The sequence below is a fragment of the Canis lupus genome, chromosome 18, assembly GCF_011100685.1.
Source record: "Canis lupus familiaris isolate Mischka breed German Shepherd chromosome 18, alternate assembly UU_Cfam_GSD_1.0, whole genome shotgun sequence".
NCBI classification, from domain to species: Eukaryota; Metazoa; Chordata; class Mammalia; order Carnivora; family Canidae; genus Canis; species Canis lupus.
Genome location: NC_049239.1, coordinates 9,642,508 through 9,666,887, shown reverse-complemented (window position 1 = coordinate 9,666,887; position 24,380 = coordinate 9,642,508). Strand labels below are relative to the sequence as shown.

The 24,380-nt window shown below is 37.2% G+C and overlaps 1 protein-coding gene and 1 pseudogene across 2 annotated transcripts in view; both read left to right on the top strand.

Moving 5' to 3' along the window:
* The window catches only part of SUGCT (succinyl-CoA:glutarate-CoA transferase), a 714,309-nt gene that overhangs the window by 209,916 nt on the left and 480,013 nt on the right, over nucleotides 1-24,380 (top strand). The window lies entirely within an intron of this gene.
* LOC102156920 lies at nucleotides 13,186-13,796 on the top strand (annotated as a pseudogene).

Sequence of the window (24,380 nt, the reverse complement as noted above, 5' to 3'; positions counted from 1 at the left end):
GATGAACTCAGTGTATTTTAGCTATTTACTATGCTAGACCATTTATTTATTTATTTATTTATTTATTTATTTATTTATTTATTTATCTATCTATTTATTTATTTATTTATAAAAGATTTTATTTATTTATTCATAAGAGACAACAAAGAAAGAGGCAGAGACATAGGCAGAGGGAGAAGCAGGCTCCTTGCAGGGAACCCAATGTGGGACTCGATCCGTGAACCCCAGGATCATGCCCTGAACCAAAGGCAGATGCTCAACCGCTGAGCCACCCAGGGATTCCAATATGCTAGACTATTTAAATAAAGTTTCCCCTCCACAATTAATGTGTGCTTTCAGGAATGTGGTTTACTCCAGGATACAGATAACTGTGACTGTCAGCCAAAGGTGTACTATATGCTATATTTCAAACTCATTTAGATCACGTGCAGGTGAAGAACTCATTCAGTTCTTAAGCTTTGGCATGGGGCTGCATTCTATGGATATTCGCTATTTTATAAAGCCTGCAACCTTAACTTTGTGTTCTGTTACTGGAGCATAATTAAACATGACATGGTATGTAAGTACAGGTTTCCTGTTCATTTATTTGTTGTTGTTAATTTTTTTCCTGCTTATAAGGGTATATAAGAGGAGGATTGGTATACTGGCTTTTTCACATCCTGTGTTCTGTAGGCAAGGTGCTTACCCTTCCGGAGCCTTGGTTTATTCTGAGAAGTTGTAATATGATCTACTTTAGAGCTTGATTGTGGAGATTAAATGAGACATTATGTGTCAACTGCTGAGCACAGTGCATAGAGAATGGTAATGGTAGCTATTATTTATATTAAATGACAGGTTTCGTATTTTAATATTTCTTAATTTGAGATGACTAGGTGACTGTTGACACTGCATATTACAGGGTCATTATGGGCAGAGTTAAACAGTAACTGCTCACAAATGTTGGATAAATGAACTACAGCCTTTTAATATCCACAGGGTACCCCAGGGGTCTGCTGTACATGTGTGTTCAAGATTTTTTTTTAACTACTGGTTTTCTTGTATTCTAACTTTGCTCGAAGAGGATGAATGCACATTTTGTTAATGAGATTTGCAAGAAGGGATACTAAGGGCTCTTATTAATTAAGTAATTAATTATTTCAACAATACTGAGCACCTACAGTGTGACAAGCAGTGGGCAACAGTGAAGAATATGACATTGTCTCTGCTCCTCAGAAGCTCAAAGACAATCAAGTTAGTGATTGATGCAATAACAGAGTAAGGGCATGAATGATATGGGTGTGAATGAAAGGGGCACCTAATCCGGTTTTGAGAGACAAGAGATTTCCTAGAAGAGGAAATCTGAAGCGAGGTGGAGTAGTGATGAGGGCATTGGACCAGCAGCAGAGGGAGCAGTGAAAACATCTGGAGAGGTTGGTAAGAGCCTTGTAAACCATGTTATGAAAGGGGAACACTATCCTAAGGGTAGGAAGGAGCCTCTGAAAGGTTTTAAGTATGCAAAGGCATTTGTGTTTAGAAATACAATTTTCGTGGTAGTGCAGAGCAAGTGAAGACTGTGGGTAAGAAGATCAGTCAAGAGGCTGTTGCAGTACTCCAGAGAAGAGGAAGTGGAGAGAAAGCAAATGGGTACAAGGCCTGCTAAAGAGTTAGAAGTGATATTACTTGGTCTCTAATTGAAGGTGAGAATACACGAAAGACGGATGATTTAATCATGATTCCCAACTTTTTTTACTTCAGCCTCTGGGTGGATGTTGGTAACATTCATTGAGATATGAAACATGGAGGAAAAGCAGGTTCTGTCTGGAGAAATGGGGAAAATGATGAGTTCTTTTTAGACATATTGATTTTTTTTCATGCTTATGAGATCTTTAGATGGAAAGGTCCCCTGCCCCAGTGTCTGTAGTTTAGGAAAGGAAACTCAGGAAAGAAAAGGAAAATTCTAGCATGTACCTGATTTCCCTACAGGCATTCTAGGCAGTTTTTGGGGATACTAGCTAAGCACAGGCACCTCACACCTCAAAAAAGATAGAAAATTAGAAAAATCTAGAAAGAAGTTACTTAAACTTCAGCATACTTTTAAATTGTGTGTTAATTTAAAAAGCCAAATTTTGTTTTTGTTGTTTAGCAGTCTTTTATTTTGAATGACGAAGGTGGTGGGAACGGGAGATAGATTTGTGTCATTGGCATAAAGATGCTAATTAAAGTGACTGAATGGATGAGATTATCCAGGGAGGGGATGAAGAGCAGTAGTTTTCTTTCCTGACTACACAGTGGCTATTTTTGGGGGAACTTTAAAAAAATTCTAATGCCTGAGACCTTTCCCTAGAGATTCTGAGTTAATTGTTCCACAGTGACCTGGGTCATGGTTTGAGAAGCTCTGGCATAGAGTGAGAAGAGATCAAAGTTAAGAATATGGAGGACCATAACGCTTAAGAGGCAGGTTAGAGAGGAAAGTGAGACAGGTGAGCTGATTCAGAGTCCAAGGAAACAATACTCTTTGGGGACATCAGGTGTAACTGCATCATATGTGCTTGATTCAGATAAGTGAGTTCAAGCACCACCCAGCCAACTAATCAATCATCATAATCCTCCTTGGTCTCCATCACTGCTAACTAAAGTATCCTTGCTGGGATGAATAGGATGGAAGTGACTGCTATGGTTAAAGACTCAGGTACTAAGTCTGCATGCTAGAGAAGAGAGCTTGGCAAAGGCAATCACACATTTATCTGGCCTCAGTGTGTGTGTGTGTGTGTGTGTGTGTGTGTGTAGGTATCATTTCTGTTGTAGTATTGTATAGCTGTATTAATGATTGCATCCAACATTGGAGGAAAGTTAAAGTGGAAGCATTAAGTCTGGAAGCAATAATATAGTTTTTAAAAATTGAGATATAATTCATATACCATAAAATTCTTTTAAAATGTACAATTCAGTGTTTTTTTTAGTATATTCACAAGCTCATATAACTATTACTACTACCTAACTCCAGAATAAAATATAGTTTTGACCTATGTAATAGGATAAGAATTTGCTTTTAGTCATTTTATTTATAAAATATGATTTAATCTAATAGTATATAAAAAAGTTCTAGTTTTAAAAATTACCAAGTAAAATGTAAACAATAAAAATCCAACCCATTTATGGCCACCTGGGTGGCTCAGTTGTTTAAATGTCTGCCTTTGGCTTAGGTTATGATCCTGGGGTCCTGGGATTGAGCCCAGCATTGGGTTCCCTGCCCTATGGGGAGCCTGCTTCACCTTTTCCCTCTCAATTTGCCCCTCCCTCCACTTGTGCTCTTGCTCTCTCTGTCTCAAATAAAAAAAAAACAACCTTTTAAAAGATCCATTAAAAAACATTTTTTTTTACTATTTACTAAAAGATATTTACTAAACAATAACAAAAATATCCCTTATTTTAGAAACCTGCATTTTAAAAATAATGGATTATTAAAAATCCGTTATTAAGAGATTTCAGTCTTTTCCATCTTAACAGACTGGGTGGCTCAGTCTGTTAAGTGTAGACCTCTTGATTTTGGCTCAGATCATGATCTCAGGGTCATAAGCTTGAGCCCTGGGACTGGCTCTGCTTAAAATTCTCTCTCTCCTTCTCCCTCTGCCTGCCCAATATACTCTCTCTCATTTAGAAAAACGCCAAAATTGTTATTTTACTTCCTTAAGAGTATAAGATTTAACTAAGGCAAAGATATTTATTTTCAATGTCTCTTAGATTTCTCCTGTTACATCCACTTACCTCCATCTCTGCTGCCACTACTCTGGTCCATCATCCCTCAGAATACTGCAGATTCTCATTGTTTCCTTCTTTCCATTTCACTCTTGCCTCAAAAGCATTGAAGATCTAGGTTTATTTATTTATTTAAGATTGTACTTATTTGACAGAGAGAGAATGTGTGAAAGAGCACAGGTAGAGGGAGCAGCAGAGGGAGAGGGAGAAGCAGACGCTCCACTTAGCAGGGAGCCCGACTTGGGGCTTGATCCCAGGACCCTAAGATCCTAACCTGAGACAAAGGTTGACTCTTAACCCACTGAGCCACCCAGGTGTCCCAAAGACCCAGCTTTTAACTTGGCCTTCCTGGCTTGCATGATCTGTCCTTGCTTCCCTGCCCACACTCACCTCCCGCCATTCTCTTCCATCTTTACTGTACTCAATGTAAACTGCTTGCTTTCGTTTCTTCACGTGAGTCACTTTTCTTTCAGCCTCTAAGGCCTTTCTTCTTGGCATTTTTTTCCCATCTCCCTGGAACATTGCTGCCTCCTCTCTTTGCCTCATAAACTTCTACTAATCATTTAGTCACCTCCTTAGGAAATCTTCCTTGACCACATTCTCCTGCTTCCTGCCCCTGCCTACTGAGTCAAATTTCCCTTTATGAGACTTTATATATGTATAATTTTTTGTGACTATTTGTGTAATATTTATTAACTGTCTTAATGGATCATAAATACAGTAAGGGCAAGGGCTGGATCTCTTTGGCTTATTCTTGTATTCCCCTCATATAGCACATTGGCACATAGATTCTCAGTATAATATTGTCTTGAGAAAAATGAATGAATAAATAAGTGAATGGATCTGTTGTCCTTGACTGCTTGTATTCTGAGTTCTGTGTTCTTTCTTATTCTCTCTTGACTGGATGCTTTTCTTCCACTGAGCTGATGTTTTGATGGCATAGAGTTGTCACCTTTGTCTGCAGTTGTTGGAAGTTCAGACTTGAAGGACAGAGTATATTCATTGGCTACATATCTATAGTTGATGTTAATATTGATTCTAATTTACCACTACCCAGAAGTAGGCAGTTACAATATTGAAGAAACTCCATTTTCCTATAAGGTATGGATCCCCCAATTTGCGGATTTTCAGAATCATCTGGAGACCTTTTCAAAATGTAAATTCCTCTTAATGGAAGATTTATGGGGCTTTGAACCCTAGCTGCTCCTCGCTACGTATATATTTCTTCTAATTCTGCCCAACCTAAAGGATCAAGAGTAATTTTTCCCTCTGTATGAAGTAATGCTTGCTTTATATGTAGCTGGGGCTACAGGAAGAAATCTACCTAGGGATCCTCACCTGCAGGGGTTCTTTTCACCATGTTAGGATGGGTATAGAGGGTAAAATCAGAAAGAGAAAGAGAGATGTGGACCAAGGAGGTGGGGATATACCTAAAGGTTAGCTGCGGTTATCTCAGTTTTAAAATTTGGGGTGATTTTCATTTTTTCTTTTGCTTCTCAGTGTTTTCTAAACATCTCTACAACATGAATATTTTTCATAAGAAAACAGTGTTTTTATAAAGGGCCTCAGCTATAACTTGCATCTGTGCAAAAATGTGAACCCAACTTGCTTTAAACCAACAAATAACAAGCTCAGTTTTAATTTATCAAGCATCTGTCTTGTGTTAAAGACTTCGTCTTAAGTAACTCTGAATAACATTGTGCAACATATATCATTACTATTGTTTTACAGATGGATAAACTGATGCTCAGAGAAGTGACATGACTTGCCCAGAGACTTTTGTAACAAGTGGCACAGAGCTAGATAGTCCCAACTCAAAAGACCATAAATGTTTCTTCTGTGCTAATTGTTTTATTATTATGAACATTCCTAACGAATGCCAGAAAAGAAGAATCCATTTTGACCAAGTTCTCAGCGTGACTTATTCAATTTGCATTGTCTCTCTCTCTCTCTCTTTCTCATTGCATTTACTGCTTTGACTTGTTATTTTGATTTCTCCTACAGCTTGTGAGCGCATAGGCAGTAAGCAGTGATGCCAATGAGGAAAGAGAAGGAAAGGTTACTGTACAAAAAAAGTCAGTTATTAAGCTTCAGGAATGCAGGTGTGGGGTCAGATGAAGGCAAGGCATGATTTCCTAGGCACTTCAAGTTTCTAAAATAGTTTTTAAAATGTAGATAATGAATTCATTATATTTTGTTTTCTCCTACTAACTGAGTATGTTTGGGAACTTGGCAAAATATTACACATTGTTTAAAAACATTACCAAGAAGTCTCAACTATGCACCAGAAATACATTAAATTTAATATTTTTAGAAGATATTTTCTTATTAGACTTTTGGTATTGTTTCTTAGTACCTTAATCATCACTGCTCAGCGATAACTTTCAGCATTGTACTTATATTCAAAAAGATTATTAACAAAACTTCCATTTTATTTCCTGAGGTATGGGAAGAAAAGAATCTTTTTTGATTTTCTCCTCCCTAATTTAAAAATCATGTTCACAGGAAATTCTTTTTAATTCTTTTAAATAAACAGGAAATGTAATTATTTGCTTGAGGGTGTATATATATGTGTGTGTGTGTGTGTGTTAAAAATAGTATAGGTTGAAGGGTACAGTGTGTTTTTTTTTTTTAAATCAGGATTATGTAACATGCTTCAAATGAGATCCAGGGTTGTGTGTGTGTTTTTGACATGGTCTTACTGGCTTGAGGGTTTTTTTTTTTAAGTTTTGTTTTTGAATTTTATTTTTCTGAGTATCTTCCTGTTTTCTTATAAGTCCAGCAGTGGAATAAGAGTTGAAAAGCTGGCAGATTCACATGGAGACAGTTTTTGTTAACATCATCTGTCAGGTGTCTATTTCTTTCTTATTAGTCATCTGGAATTTTGAAGACAATGAGGCCATTGCAAAATGTACTGCAGATCATAGACCTTACATCTTTAATTAATTAGTGTTCCAAAGCACTGTGCAATTGATTAATAAAATTGGCTGTTGGAATATACTGAATGGTTAATTCCTTTTGTATTTTTGTCTTATTTCCACACCAAATACATTAATCTGATTTTAAGAGCTTTTTCTACATTATTTACCATTTGTATGGGATATCTTTCATAGTTTTGCTTTTTCTGATTTTTCTGGTACATATATGTTTGATGGATATAGATTTTTCTCAACTGAAAAACACCATTCAAATGTTATTTTCATTCTTAACAGAATTAATTTTTGATGTCAATGGAAAAAAACCTGTAAAATTATTCAGGCAACTAAACCAACATCTATATAAATTTTGAAAGAGAAACTTAAAGATTGTAGGGAATGGTTTCTAAGAAAAAAGGATATTCCATGAAGAATGCTTATTTACAAGAAAAGGTACTATTTGTTGTAAAACACAGCAATAAATGTAACTATAAGGAGCAGATACATCATTAATCAAATAAGTGTGAAAGATTCAATGCAAGTGACCTAGGTATGCTGTCCTCTAAGAATTTGTAATCTCAAATCCATATTGATTTTTCATAAAAATAAGTTGTAGCACAAATTTATAAAGACAGAAAGGATTATTAGTTTGCAAAAGCCAACTCTAAAAATAAACATTTATACTGTTTATAAAATTCACATCATGTGGTGTAATTGTATGTATGTCATAGCAGTAATTATTACTAAACAATTTCAGAGCATTCATAGTTGAAAATACTATAAGTGAAACCCAAAGGAGTAAAACTGTGATATTGTGAATTCTTAGATGATGTGATTTGAAGTTAGAAAGTCACATTTTTGTCTCTTTTTACTTTGTATGGAGAAGTTAAATGATTCTAGAAATAACAGGTATTTAGAATTGTTAAGAATTTACTAGATCAGTGAAAGATAACCCTAAAGTTTTATAGATTTTAACCCTGAAGAGCATTATGAGATTTTAAAATGACTTTTAAGTTTATAATACCCTCAAAATCTGAGGATATTAATTTTGGATGTGAGAATTGCTCATTGGGAGAGCATGTATTAATACAAGGAAGTCCTCAAATTTAAATTAGGAAGATACTGAGTGTCTGTGGATGTCTGTCTATATGTGTGTATTACTGATTGTCCTTGATATTGGAAGTCGAATGCAAATTTATTTTTGTAAATAACAGCAGAAACAGACAAGTGAGTTATCTATGATTGATTCATTCTGTTTGTGACAAATCACTTTTGAAAAGTATTTTCAGGGGTTTTGGCAAGATAGCTGAGTTTTAATAGGAATGAGTCAATGACAGGAGTAATAGAAATCTGTGAGGATGTTTCAAATATTCTGTAGATAAGAAGTATGTGGAAGTTGAATTCATTATCAAGGAGTTCACATAGGTAGGTACAAAATAGTTATATTAATTTTCCTTTTCTGGTCTGCAGTTTATTGGTATATATATCCAGGTTTCCTTTTGTATCTGGTCAAATACAAAAATGTTCTGGTACATTTAAAAAAAATTATTTTTTGTTGTGAAGTAGGACTTGAAGTTCTGAGTGAAGCATCTGAGTTACATTAGAAATGAACGGAGCTACTGTATAAACCATAAGACAAAGCATTAATAAAATGTGTCGAGTACTTTGTAGGGCAAGTATTTATACAGGGAAAGATTCAGGAAAGAAGGATAAAGAAGGATATTAATCTAGCCCTGAACAAAAGCTATTTCTGGCCTGAGAATGGAGAAATTCAGCAATTACAGTTTGAATTAATGTTTATATGGTGATTTTTGGATGTATTTTCTGATTCAACCTTCAAAGTGATCAAAGAGAAGAGGTTGAGGTGGGGGTTGTTACCTTATTTTGCACATGAGGAAATTGAGGGTCAGAGATAATTGCCTTAAATTATAGGTGAGCAAGTGAGTTTATTTTTTTTTAAAGATTTATTTACCTATTCATGAGAGAGGCGGAGACATAGGCAGAGGATGAAGCAGGCTCCATGCAGGGAGCCTGATGTGGGACTTGAATCTGGGACTCCAGGATCACGCCCTGGGCTGAAGGCAGACACTTAACTGCTGAGCCACTCAGGCATCCCGAGCAAGTGAGTTTATTAATTCAAGTCTTCTGGCTTCATATTCTTTACTTTTTCTTTCTATCAAGTGGAGAGAGAGGCAAAGTATTAGTCCATATTAAGGGAATCAGCACACATTTTATGGGAGAGGCTATGCCTGACAGCCTTATAGGAAGGGCAAAATCTAGACATGTGGAACTAAGGAATGTCACAAACTGCATGAGTGGTCCTTTAACTGGATTCTTTGAATACACAGTCCTGAGTTAAATGAATCCATGAACAAGAACATGGAGGAAAATGTGAGGGGGATCATAGAGAGGAATTGCATTTGGCCTGGAGCTTGGGTTTTTATCCAGGGGACTTTGGTAGAAAGTTGTTAAGGACCAGATTATAGATACTATTTGTCCCTCTACATCCCCCAACTGCCCCACCTCTTCCATGAAATCTAGGTTGGATAAGTTGGCCGCAGCCTTTAGTTAGTAGGAATTATATTGTAATCTATGAGGCTGAGTTTTTGGAAGGGAGGTCCTGAAATTTCAAGCTTCATTGAGATAGGTCCAATTTCTTGGGACAGCACTAATGGAGACAGGGTCACAAAGCTGTCTTCTGAGCTTGGAAAAGGAAACATGGTAAGTGAGGTAAGGTCCTGAGGATTGCTCTGAACATTGGCTGATGTTACTAATACACTTTTATGGGACACTGGAAGCATGTTGTTTTATTGATAAAATTTTCAAGGGTCAGGAGAAGATACAATCAGGGTTTGTTTTTTGGTTTTGTTTTGTTTGGGTTTTTTTGCATATGTCTAAGATTGTTTCCTGGAATACCTAATTAAGACAAGTCCTTTTGTTTGGATACTTTGTGGGAGCTTGTTGCTTCTTTTCTTCCGAAGAACTTTTGAGTCTTTAGAGGAGAAATAAGGTTATGAGAAATTACCTATGTATAACTGTATTTATATCTATATTTGGATTTTGAAATCATGGGCTTCTTTTCCACCTCAGGGCTCTTGCACATGCTTTATTTCCTGCATGTAATATTCTTCTTCAGTGGAGCAGATGGAGCTGATTTGTTTTTACCCTTTAAGTTCTTTACCTATTAGCACAACTATCCCTTCTTTGAGAGATTATCTCTGACTTATCTAAAAAGTAAGTTCCTATCTTCCTATCTAAGCCCTATCTAAAAACTGAGTTCCTTCCACCTTTGTTCCTGTCTTTATATTTTGTTAATTTTCACCACAGCATTAATTAATTTATAATTATTTTATCTACTTACATATTTGTAGTACCATACTCTCAGAGTAATGTACTCCATAGTATCCTCAGAGAATGTAAATTTTGTAAGGACAGGGGTTATGATTCAGAATCTAGTTCCAGAACAGAATGGATCCTCACATAAGTATTTGCAAATGAATAAACAGTTGGAATATAATTGGAAAAAATACATGGGTATTGATAAGAGAATGTACCAGATTCCCATGTCAGATGGAGGATGTGTAAGCTGTTTCTCCAGTGTGTATTGTAACAAGAATTTAATGTATAATAGCAACAGGGGATCTATATATGCATGATATATATGATGAAATATATATATATGATGAAAAATTCATACTGCTAAAGTAGAATGTTGACTAACTCTTTAAAAAATTATATAATAAATTTTTGCGGGTAGAAAGTTTAAATGATAGAAAAGGCTGTAAAGCGAAAGTAAAACTTTTCCTTCCCCCAATTGCATTTTCAGTTAATCACTATTAATACATTCTTACATGTATTTCTAGAAATTTTATATGGTATTTTTCATTGGTTTTATTTATTTTTCTAGATAGTTAACTAGCTATCTAAGTGTTATCTAAACCATTTTGATTATAATAGAAATAGCGTTCTGCTGTTTGCAATTTTCACTTAATATACCTTGGATATTTTTTAACTTGAACCAGTAAAATCTTGCTTAGGGGGTCCGTGGTGGCTCAGCCAGTTAGGCAATTGACTCTTGGTTTTGTCTTGAGTCATGATCTCAGGATCGTGGGATCAAGCCCCCTGAGGGTTCTATGTTCAGTGCAGAGTCTGCTTGTTCCTCTCTCTCTGCCCCTCCCCCAGCTTCCACATGTACTCTCTCTCTCAAATAAATATTTAAAATCTTTAAAAAATCTAGTTCATATATTTATAGTCACTTCATTTTAATATTATATAGAACTTTGTTTCTATAGCTCCATTTTCTCTTCATTTTGCTGTGTTTTTCATACAAATTTTGTGCATATAATTGTATATCCATTAACATGGGCTTATGATTATCGCTTTATGTATCCAGATGCCTTTTACACCAGGAGAAAGAATGAGTTACAAATGAAGATACATTTATACCGCCTTTTATATTTGCTTATGTAGTTGACTTACTGGTATTCCTTGTTAATTTTATTTTGTTTATTTTTTAAAAATTTTGTTTATTTATCATAAGACACACACCCACACACACACACACACACACACACACAGAGAGAGAGAGAGAGAGAGAGAGAGAGAGAGACAGGCAGAGACACAGGCAGAGGGAGAAGTAGGCTCCACACAGGGAGCCCGATATGGGACTCAATCCCGGGACTTTAGGATCACACCCTAGGCCAAAGGCAGGAGCTCAACTGCTAAGCCACCCAGGTGTCCCGGTATTCCTTGTTTCTTTATATGGTTTTGAATTACTGCCTAATGTTCTGTCATTTCAGTTTGGAGAACTCTTTAGGCTTTTCGGTGGGCAAGTTTGTTTCCAATGAATTTTCTCATTTTTTATCTTAAGTTGTCTTTAATATTTGAAGGATAGTTTTGCCCAACATAGGATTCTTGGGGTTGACATTTTACTTTCTTTTAGCACTTCACACAGGTCATCCCACTAACTTCTGGCCCCCATGGTTTCTTAGGAGAAACCAGCTGTTAATCTTACTTAGGATCTCTTCATGTGATCAGTCTTGTCTCTCTTACTACATTCAAGATTCTCTGTCTTTATCTTTTGATTGTTTCATCATGATGTGTCTAGGTGTGGAACGCTTGATTTATCCAACTTGGAGTTCACAGCTCTTCTTGGCTGTGTAGGTGGGTTTTTAAAACATTTTCATCAAATATAGGATATTTTTGGCTATTAATTCCTTAAATTTGTCTTGTTTTCATCATCTCTTTTTGTCTCTTCTTCCATCTCCTTTTCTTTCTCTCTTCTCTCTCTCTTCCCCCTCCTTTTCCTTTTTGATTCCCATTATGCCTGTATTGGTACACTTGATTGTGTTCCACAGGCCTCTGAGGGTTTTTAAAATTTTTTTTTCATTCTTTTCTCTTTCTGTTACTCAGATTGGGTAATCTGAATTGACCTATCTTCAACTTCACTTTCTTCTATCAGCTCAAATCTGCTAGTGAGCTCTTCTAAGTGCATTTTTAATTTATATTATTGTACTTTTCAACTCCAATTTCTGCTTGGTTCTTTTTATAATTTCACCTTATTTATTGATATTCTTTATTTGGTGAGACATTGCCCGTATGCTTTAGTTCACAACACATGGTTTCATTTCATTCCTTGAAGATATTTTATGTAGCTGATTTAAAATTTTTGTAGTGGGCTGAGTGGTGGCTTCCATGATGTATTTCATGTCCTAATCCTCGGAGTCTGCCTTACATGGTAGAGGAGTAATTTATGGTAAAATATGTGATTAATTTAAGGATCTTGGGAAGTGGAGATTATCATGGGTTATCTGGGTTGGCTCTAAATGTAATCACATGCATCTTTCTAAGAGATAGGGAGGGAAAGTTTTGAGATACACAAAATAGGAGAAAGCAATGTGAAGATGGAGGGATTAGAGTGAGATAGCCTCAAGCCAAGGAATGCTGGCAATCATCAGAAGGTGGAAGAGACCAGGAAAGGAATCTTCCCTAGAGATTCTAGAGGGAATGCCAGCACCTCAGATTTCCAGCTTCTGAGCTCCAGAACTATATGAGAATAAATTTACATTGTTTAAACCCACCAGGTTCATGATAATGTGTTATGGCAGCCTTGGGAAACTAATAAAGTCTGTCAAGTAAGTCCAATGTCTGGTCATCCTCAGGAACAGTTTCTGTAGACTGCTCTTTTCCCTGTTAATGGCCATAAATTTTGTTTCTTTGCATATTTTGTACCTTTTTGTTTTTGTTGAAAATTGCACATTTAATATAATATTATGTCATGGGTTTGACTTTTGCTGAGTCCTGGAGATGACTCGTGTCAGGCCCAGGGTGCTGATGTCGGCATGGCTTCCTGCTGGGTGACTAGGTACTTGCTTTCAGCCTTCAGTCTGCTTGCATCTCTAATAATGCAACCAGGACTCTATCTAAGGCATTAGTGGGTCTCCATCCTTCCCATCTGGATCTCAGCCTGGACACCATGCAGAAGGGATGAGGTTTATCCTTGCTCCATCAGCTAGTCTGGTGATTTTACAGTAAGATGCTGCTCTTCGTAGTGATGCTCATGCTCATGCTGTTGGCCACACAAATATGTGGCATATTGACTGTCCAGCTCTTCGTATTCTTAAACCTACTACCTGTAGAATCAGGCATTTTAGCATGTAATTTTGAAAGTGCATCTCAGACATTTGATGACCTTCCAGTAAGATTTGGTTATAGACTTCCAGCTGAAAGTTTAAGGGGTTCTTTGATTAACTCAAAACCAGAGAATGCCTATGAACCCACAGGGCCTCCACCACTGAAGACGATTCATCTGGCACTTTCATTGTGTTAGTTAGAAGACTTTGTGTAATTTTGATGTAGAGGTTTTAAAAGCACCAAGAGCAGGATACAAAGCCGCCATAGTTCACAATTCTGATGACCTCAATAGCGTGGCACCCGGCGACTTTAATGTGCTAAATAAAGTGGACATTCCATGTGTTTTATGGGGGAGTTATCAGCTAATGCCCTGAAAGATGAATTCACATTGAAAAAAGGGGCCACATCATCTTAGTTCTAGAATTCAGTGTGTCTCTGGACATTTACTACCTAAATCCCCTTTTTATTGCAATGTGTATCTGCCTTGTCTTGATTGTCCTTTTCATAAAGTAGGTAATTAATGTTAAATATATTTTAGAAAATAGTATGGATGGTTCTAAAAATCATTGTATTGAATGAGAGGAGCCTTACATAAAGAAGTATATATGAATCCATTTATTGGATTTATTTGTTGTGTCTGGAAAAGGTGAAGATGATCTAGGTAGGAAAATCAGAACAGTGATTGCTTCTAGGGGGCTGGGATAGGACAGGGTGAGGGATTTACTGAGAAGAGTATGAGGGAACTTTTTTTGGGTAAGTCATATTATGTATCTTGAGAGAAGTTGCACAAATTTCTGTGTAAAATTTTGTGCATTTCATTGTATAGAAATTTTACCTAAGGGGAAAAAACTGTAAAAATATTAAATTCTAAGCAATGATACATATGCTAGAGTATTTGGGGGGACATATACTGACTATCTGCAACTTACTTTGAGATGCACTGTAAAAAATGAAGAGAAAAAGAGGTGTTCTGATGGGTAGATAGAGGGATGGATAGGTAGGTGATAAAAATGCAGTATAATGTTAATTGTAGATCTAGGTAGTGGATATATGGGTATTATAAAATTTCTTCAGCTCTTCTCTGTATTTGAAAATTTTCATGTTACAATGTAAATTAGGGGGATCCCTGGGTGGCTCAGTGGTTTAGCACCTGCCTTTGGTCCAGGGCATGATCCTGGAGTCCCGGGATTGAGTCCCACGTCAGGCTCCTGGCATGGAGCCTGCTTCTCCCTCCTCCTGTGTCTCTGCCTCTCTCTCTCTCTCTATCATAAATAAATAAATCTTTTTAAAAAATGTAAATTAGGACTCCTGGGTGGCTCAGCGGTTTAGCACCTGCCTTTGGCTCAGGGCTTGATCCCAGAGTCTCGGGATTGAGTCCCACATTGGGCTCCCTGCATTGAGCCTGCTTCTCCCTCTGTCTGTGTCTCTGCCTGTCTCTGTGTGTCTGTCATGAATAACTAAATATAATCTTAAAAAACATGTAAATAAAGAATAGTATGAGGACTTGAAAAAAATTATGTGGCAACTCTGGGAATCAGCTCCTTCTCCTTTCTCGGGATTTGTTGTTGCTATTTGCCTAATGATTTTTCTGAACTAAATCTGTAAAGTCTGTATTCTTTGTTGTGTGTGACCATTGAAGTCTGCTCTGTTGAGAAGAGACTGATGATCAATTAATGATTGGACAGAGATCTGCATAAATGCCCGGAAGCAGTATGTCTTCCAAGTTTCTATTGAGGGGGTATGTGTGTGCTGGGACCTGTGTCTTTTACACTCAGCCAGGCAGTTGACAGCTCTGCCTTCCTCTCCACTTCCTACTTGCACAGAGCTTCAAGGTCAGTCACAGCTGCTGAGAACGAGGGTCTTCTCAGCTATTTCTGAGCACGTGCACAGCCCTGAACAAGCAAACAGCCCCATACATGTGCATGGGCCTTTTAGATTTCCAGGAATATTTTGGCGCCTTTCAAAGCTCCTTATGGGCATTTCATTCCCCAGATTTCCCTTGATAAGTAAGCTTTTTGCTTAGTCTTCTGTTTACCCCAAGTGTTACCCATCAGCAGTGATGTTGACAATTAACAAATGCCCCCAGAGACAAGGCTGTTCACACTGAGAGAACTCTGAGCCAGGTCAGGTAAAAAGAAGCCTTCCAGGAAGGGTACACTTGTCGTGAGGAGCACCGAGCAATGTATACAGTTGTTGAATCACTATCTTGTACACCTGAAACCAATATAACACTGTATATTAACTATACTGGAATAAAAAAAAGCCTTAGTAAAAAAAGAACCCTTCCAAATGGGGTCTTGCAGATAGGTCAAACACTGATCATTTTGTGTTAATGAGGCTTTGAAAGTTCCAACCCCATTCTGTATCCTCTAGTGGCTGCCAGCCTGCTGCTTTTCACTGAGATTGCAGACTACTGATTTTCAAGGCTGCTGTGTAGCTGGAAACCCAGGGATGAGAACAGGTCGAGTTAAAATGCCATTAAGCTCATTGTTCTTACTATGATTCAGCTGTTTTTCTGAAATAAATGCTCTCTGGATTACTGCAAGCCTTCAGTTAATTTTCAGAGTTCTGCAAAAATTGTTATTGACTATTTTTGCCAATGATTTTATTGTTATGTGCTGGAGAGGATTTTGAGGGTCTTTTTTTTTTTTTTTTTTTGATGTCACTTCAACATGTGGCTTTTGGGTAAATTGTTTTTATTTATTTATTTTAAATATTTTATTTATTCATGAGAGACACAGAGGCACAGACAAAGGCAGAGGCAGAGGGAGAAGCAGGCTCCATTCCATCCAGGGAGCCTGACGTGGGACTTGATCCCGGGTCTCCAGCATCACACCCTGGGCTGAAGGCGCTGCTAAACCGCTGAGCCCCCCGGGCTGCCCGGGTAAAGTGTTTTTAAGGATGGAGGGGAGGGACTTCACAATAGTTTTGCCTCATGACTTCACTATATAGTTTTAGCATGATTTCTTTTTAAATAAACCCCTATTTCTTCTTTGAGGTGATGGAGAGTATGCAGCTTGCCACCTAAATGGTGACCAGCAAAATGACACATCCTTTGAGTCACAGCTTGTTGTATTTATGTTTTTTTTTCCCTCCTCCTATTCCTACTGGCTTTTGCTTTGGGTTGCATCTCAACCCCTAGATTCTACTTCATTCCTAATTGGGGGATATCAGTAAGAATTTTCAGAACTTTCTCGATTCAGTTTCTCGTCTCCACAATGCTTCTTGACAATAATGAAGGGAGCTGAAGGTTGATATCATAAATCTTCACACTGTTGTCTCTGATGGCACTTATCAAAATTTGTAGTGTGGTTCCTGTCATCCTCCATTTGACTGACTCACATTTTGATTCTTTTTCCTTTTTGTATTTATTGTTAGGTTTTGGGGGTAGAGGTTCAGTGATTCAGTTTCTTCTTTGTACTTATTTTCTGAAAGGATGCAGAATTATTTACTTTGAAGTTAATAGTAGGGGCACCTGGGTGGCTCAGTGGTTGAGTGTCTACCTTTGGCTCAGGTCATGATCCTGTGGTCCTGAGATCGAGTTCTGCATCAAGCTTTCCGCAGGGAGCCTGCTTCTCCCTCTGCCTGTGTCTCTGCCTCTCTGTGTCTCATGAAAAATAAATAAAATCTTAATTTTTTTTTAAACCAAATAGTAAATGTCAAGTGGAAATTTTGGTTTTAAAAAGTAAGTGTGTGGCCCTTTCTGGTTGTAGTTTATAAGGCCAGTTGCTTACTGCCAGTCACATCTAGTTTGTGCTAATGAGGCAATGCCATGTCCGTGTAGGATGTCTTAATATTTATTCTCAATAGGAGGATGATAGTGGAACATGTTGAAAAAAATGAGAGACAGAATCCATTTTGTTTTAATTTTTTAAATTCAAGTCATTTGATTCTTTAAGAGTCAACTTCATTCTTAAAATTAATAGTATTATGCTGCAGGTCTGTATGACCCTGAATGTGGCTGGATATAATACAGAAATAATAGAAATAATAGTAGTAGTAGTAATAGTAGCAATGGGAAACTTTTGATAATGTATACATTGTATTTTTAGTTCACTTCTGCAGGAATGTTATAAGGCAGTTGTATTTCTTTTGTTTGTTTGCCCAAGTCTTACAGTATGTTTTCTTTTGTTCACATGGCTAAAATATCAAAATGTGAATGTCATCTTCACAAAGTTCATGTTCTTTTAAATTCCAATTCCTTGTAGAAAACATCTACAAAGCATTACCAGTTTTGCTTTTGTAAAAAACAAAACAAACAACCCCCTCCCCACAAGAAACCCCCAACTTTGTTCAGGAAAAATTATGAAATTCAGTAATTTCTAAATCAGTGTGATGAGGTTATTCCCATATCTCAGGAGATACCCTAGACCCAATGGTGTTGTGCTAGTGTGGATGTAATGAAACTCCATACATTGAGGATTATATTGGCAAGTCCATAATATGTCATTCCCCTGTCTCTCTCACTGTACCAGATATCCTAATTATTAAAAAATCACAGACATACAAAAATTCCATCAAGCCAGATAACTACATAACATCTGGAAGAATGGTTTTGGTTAAGGAACCAAATAATGAGCGGTCTTTTTTTTATGTCAATCATTTGTGCTTATATTTATTTTATACTTTTTTCTTTGGACAGTTATTTTATTTATTTTTTAAAGATTTACTCATTCATTTTAGAAAGAGACAACGAGCATGCATATGAGTGGGGCAGAGCAGAGGCAGAGGCAGTGTGAGAAGGAGAGAAGTAGACTCCCCGCTAAGCAAGGAGCCTGTGGACAGGGCTCCACATCTCAGGATCCTGAGATCATGACTTGAGCTGAAACCAAGAGTTGGTCACTTAACTGACTGAGGCACCCAGGTGTCCCTGGACAGTTATTTTAGTTGATGAACTTATTCATGCAACATATCATGCAAGTGCTGCTGATATTTTATACAGACCTGGAATAAATATAGTTCATGCCATCAAGGGTGAAATGCTGGTCTGTATAACCCTAGACGTTTCTTGAGTCTGGTAATTAAGACAGGGATTCTTATTTAATAGTGGTGTGATTATTTTTCAAAAAACATCTAAGATGTTTGAAAATATAAGCCCTGCTCTATTATGTATTTATTTTCGTATGTCCTTGGGTAGCCTGTTTCAAGAGTTTTAATGGGCATGTGACTTTATCTGATAGACTGAATATGTTTTTCAGGACCTTGCATAATCTAGCGACTCTCAGAATTATGTTGTCACAAATAGAATTTTATTTCTTGTAGGCTTACTCTTCACATGTTTATACTCTTCATATATTTATGATTTAAAAAGTGAAGAGCTATTTTAAGGTGGAAGGAAGTGAGCTTAGCTCATCTTATGTTGTCCCTTGAGAGAACATCACTCTCAAGGATTTGGCACTTCCACTTCTACTTTATTGGATAGGAAGAGGTCATGGGTTACTAGTTTCAGTCAATTTCTCCTTTTTATGGAAAAGAATACTCCCCAAGTGTGTAGAAAGGAGCACGTGAAAAAAAGATACAAAGCTTTGGCTTTATGTCTAAAGATCATACCTTTAACTCATAATTATAGTGCTAACGATAATGGCTTACATGGGCCTGGTGAGGAATAAAGTGTTACAGCTTTTTAAATCTACTATGTTTGTGTTAATTCAAATATATCAATGAGATAAAGAAACCATTAAGTTTCAAATGTTTATATCAAGTTAAGCATATCAAAGTTTATTTCCTACTGCTTTGATTAGCTGTATCCTTATGACAAGTTGTAGTCTTTCCTTATTATTCACATAAAAGATTTGCATTTATAAAAGATGATTTCACTGATACTTCATTTACTAATTAAATATGTTTAATTTTTATATTTTGATTTGAAAATCAAATATTAAATTGTGGCTATTTACAAAGAAACATTTTTGTTTTTTTCTCTTCATAAGAGGGGGTTTAGGTTTACTTTCTGTATCACATATAGAATCTCTAAATTGATGTTTTATTTAACTAATGATCTGAGAAAACACATGTAATGAGTTGTTTATAGATATATTTTAAATAGAGAAAAATACAGAGAAAAATAGCAAAAAGCTGAAGTAAAACAAAAGAGAATTTAATTTAGATTTCATGGTTAGAAATGTCTGAGACCACATTCTTTGAATATATAATCTTTAATGAAATGTCAAATTAGATGCTTTGAAAACTACATTAACTCTGAAGTTGTGTCAGCTTGCTTTTGTCCATTATCTTTGGAGAGCATTTAAGTGCTGAAATATACATGGTTATATAAGTTACAAAGAAAACTACTGAAAAAAATACTTCTGCTTTGTAAGATGTCATATTCTAAGACAGATTGCACTCATTTATTCATTTTAATGAGTATAGAGGGGATAAATGGGGATAGACTTTAATTAAATAATACAGAAATGAATAAAAATCATCAGTATCTTAAGTCCTGCAAAGTGGAGATTTATAGTGCTGTGAGAACGTTATGTAGAGATTTGATGTAGTCATGGTCATCAGGGAAATTTCTCTGTGAAAGTGATGATGAGTTGAGCTCTGAAAAAACACTGAGAGTTCCTAGGCCAAGGGTAAGGAGAATCGTATTTCCTCTGCTTGGAATTTTTTTACATATTTTGTACTATATAATATATTGACACGTTAGGATTGGCCTCAGAGAGCAGCCCTAGTTCATGTCCTTTTTCAGACAAGGAAACTAGAACCCATGGAGGTTAGGCAAGATTCATGGCTACTTCAGAGAAAAATTGAACTAGGATTTATGATTTATGATTAATGACCTTTCTATTAAGCCAGGTTCAAGACATAAGAATAACAGAACAAAGATGCACTTAACTTCTTGTTCATTCATTTATTTACTCAACTTATAAAGCACCACTGTGTGGAAGACTCTGTGCTGCTTGCTGTGAAAGATACAGAAGTGAATAATATGTGGCATTTGCCTTGAGGGAACTTCTCATCTAGTAGGGAATATAAAACAATATCTGAATTTATGGAGTAAAGTGATATATGTCAACAGAAAATATATATATATAATATGGGAATTAAGATGAGGAAAGAATTACGTCCATTTGGAATGAGTTTGTGAAGGCTTCCTGGAGGGAATGATAATTGAGCTGGGCTCAAGCATGAAAATAAAGGGCATTTGATGCAAAATGAACTGCATGAGCAAAGAAGATTGTCAGGACATCAGCAGGTAGTTCTCTTTAGATGATACTAAAATGGGTCAAGGGAGAGATAGTGGAAAATAAATTTAGAACATGAGTTGAGGCTTGATTGTGGATAAACACTAAGATAAAGGAGGGCCATTATTAAAAAGGGTTCTAAACTAATCATAACTGTAGTCAATGCTAAGGGCACTGGGTAGAAGAAAAAGAAAGATTGAATGTGTAGGTGCATTAAGGGGTGCTGGGGATACAAAGATGAATACATGCAATTTAAGAATGGAAGTAAGTATGATGTGGGAAACATGGAGAAAACCAGGTATGAGAGAGTCATGCCTAGGTTCGGGAGATAGCCATTAGTTCTCCTGTGAAGAGTTTTCAAAGGCTTTGATAGTTAAGTGGAGTTTCAGTTGTTCATCTCTGCTCTCATTTTGTCTCTTTGGACCACTGGTTCTCTATAAGTCAATCTCAATCCAGCAGTTGTCAATGGAGCCCTATTAAACAGGTGTTACCACTATGCCATGCTTCCTTTAGCTCACAAGGCTGCCCTGGATCCTTCAATTATTCATCCACCAAAGGTGTATTGAGAGCCTACTATGTGCCAGACACTGTGATTAGGTGTTGAGAGTAGTGGTAGACGATGATGGATACTTTTCCTGTCCTCAAGGGTCTTGTGTCTGGAAATTTAAATGGTGTGATTAGAGTTAATGATTGGGGAAGGGTACTGGAAAGTATAGAAGATAAAGCCAAGGCTCTTTTCAATGATCAGTAACATTTTAGGGAAATTGAAAATAAACCTCTTAGGTCATATTTTAGTTGTCAGTGCTAGAGTCTTTGATGGCCACTAGGAAAAAAATCCATATTAATTCTGAGATGCATGAACTCTCTTCACTCTGTGAGGGGTAAAAAAAGAAGGAGGACTCTTAGGTGGGAGCATGGCCTTACAGTCCAACTGTCCTGGCTGGATCTCAGTCAGTACTTAGTTGCTGGGTGACCTGGTATAAGCAACTTAATGTCACTGCCCTCAGTTTCTTCAGCTGTAAAATGGGGAAAATTATATGTACCTCTTAGTCAGACTTCAGTGAGATGAGTATTTGAAGCATACTGCCTTGTATATATGAAGTGTTCATGAGCGACATCTTTTTAAAAAGATGCAGTGCTTGTAAGCTATTGGTATCTAACTAGTGCCTTCATCTGCATGTAGTATTTGGATGCCATCTCCACTGATGACTGCTCTTGGGCATTCTGAACTTTTGCTGCTTCTCCCAGATGCCAAAGGGATTGTGTTGCCCCCTCCTTCTTTTTGTAGTGAAGGTATGAAGATTAATTTTACCATATAGTATTTTTTTTCACTCTTAGAGAAGATGCTACATCAATAGTGTTTTATTCCTTTCCTCAAATTTAGTTTTCTACAGAAGTTGAAAGTGCTTCTTGTCTTTTTCTAATCCTATTTTTTAAAAAAAATGCATGTGGCTATTTACAGCTTTTAAGGTGATGAGTGGACATTTCTTATGAAACTAGTAATTTGTGTCACTTTATAAAGCATTGCCCAAGTCCTTTCTTGCCAATCTTCTTGTGACATGTAACAATTGTTAGGTGGGATGGATGCGTATACAGATGCTTAACCAGATTTTATTGATTATAAATAAAATAGCTTAAAAATAAAACTTTAAAAATATAGTCACTGCTGCCATTTTCATAAGAAATTCAGAATAAAGAAATATGGGGTGTTCTCTTAGGGACAGGAACATGGCTTGGTTCCCTCTTCATTGTGTTTGGACATAGATGCAATCTGGAAAGCCATTTTCAGAACTGTTACAGTACCAAATATAGCACAAAAGAAATGTTCAGAAGATAGGGCGAAAGCTGACCATGCTTCCAGAAAGGCCTTGACATTTATACTCTTAAAAATGAAGTAGCTATAGGACATATCAATTCTCTCAGTAAGCTCCAGTGTGTAAGAAATGCTACGTTACTTATTTCTTTTAAGTAAACCTGCATCCAACTCTGAACTCCCATCCCACTAGCTTGGAGGGAATTCAGTTTAAGTCAAAGAGCTAAAGAGTCCCTCCCTCACAGAGTTATGGGGTCTCGATCCTGAGGGTGTTGCACAGAACAGTGTTCAAGGGTGATCCTTGGTCTTTTAGTCCAAATTAGTTTTCACTTTGATGCCCATTGTCCACCAGTTTCTCTCAACAGGGTGCACTGGTATTTTGTCCTGTGCACACTGTAGGATATTTTTGGCATCCACGACTCTCACTCGTTTTGACAACAAAAGCTGTCCCCCCCTTTCCAGAGCCCCTGATGTACCTCCCTAACCAATCCCTTGGGATTTGATGGTGTTGTGGCTACTATGTCACCCAGCACATGGGGACCTAGTGGGTTCTGGTGCTCTGAATGGAATCTTGTGTGGCCACTTTGGTGTCATTTCCTATGGAGGCCCAACCTCTTTCCGAGAAGCTGTAGACCCCTTTACTAAAGATCCCAGACTTCCAACTCTTCATTAAGCTTGGGACAATATTTTTATTCCTCTTGCTCTTGTGCCACACCTGTCCCCACCTTTATCTGTTACTCTCACACAGAGTGTATTAGCTTTGTTGTTGTTGTTGTTGTTTCTATAGCACAAGACTTTTGGAAAACTCTGGCAAGGGAAGGAGGTTCTCTTCAGGCTACTCCTGCCCTGCAGCCCACACTGTGGCAAGGAGTGCAAAAAGCCTGGCCATCCGTTCTTAGAAGGTAGGAGTATTATCAGAAGGCCAAATAAAAAATGCAAAGTACTAAACGTTGCTTCACTCTTTTGCATCATTCAACAGCAGTAAAACCAAAAAGCTGAATTATCCCACCACATACCCAAGTATAAATTTTTTATATCACATGCCTCCAAAACAGATGTCCTGACCTACCTCTCTGGTCTGGTTTCTTTGCCACAGGGAATCAGAGCTCTGTAAACGGTGAGTAGGACCATGGCTATCCGTTGGGCTGAGGCAAAGACAGAGGATAATTGGATAGGGTTGAAGGCGTATGTACTTTTTTCTATTGCAGAGTTTTTCAACTGAACAACAGAAAGCAGAAAACTATTTGAGCTGCTATTAGTCACAAGTCTCCTGTGGATGGTACTTTCTAGTTTGATAGGAGAGAAGTTAATTTGTTCCATGCAATGGATGCCTTAGGGCATTAGGATTTATATTCCTTGCCGAACCCTTTGGAGTATTTAGTGCTAATCCCATTTATCTGGTACTGTTGTCCTGTGAAATAATCAGAACTGTGCTTTATGGATGGCTTGTCATCCGTTAAAGGAGGATGATAATAGTACCTACCCCATGGGGCTGCTATAGCTTAAAGGAACTAATGTATGTAAAGTACCCAGAACACTGCCTGGCAGTCACTAAGTGCTGTGTAAGGGGGGATCACTCTCATGTGTCCTGGCACTGTGCTAAGGACTCTAGATCCTTGTGTGTTCTCATTTATGCTCCCTAAGCCTTCCTGAGATAGATATTGTTATTATCCCCATTTCACAGACAAGGGTATGGGACTTCAAGAGTTTTTTTCCTTGCCCAAGGAAACACAGACTTTGAGTGCATGAGTTGACACTGGTTACCAGTACAACAGGAAACATCCTCTTTGCATCTGGGAGGTGGGAGTGGCTTGGGCCCACTGTATTATAAAAGCCCCCAACAGTTTTCTACATGCCTGCACACACTTTTCAATTGAAAGTAGAAAAAAATGAAGTAGAAATTGAATCAGAACTGTCCCAATGTTAAGACCGAAAAAAAAATGAATATGGTTCAGTCTGTTGAGTAACTCAGTTTGCACCTGGAATATATTTGTTTTGAGTCCCCTTACACACTACTGAAAAATATGCTGTAATTTTAGGCATTTAATGAAGCAGGCTAGTGGGCACGTTGGTAATAGGTTACATTTTATTTTCCTT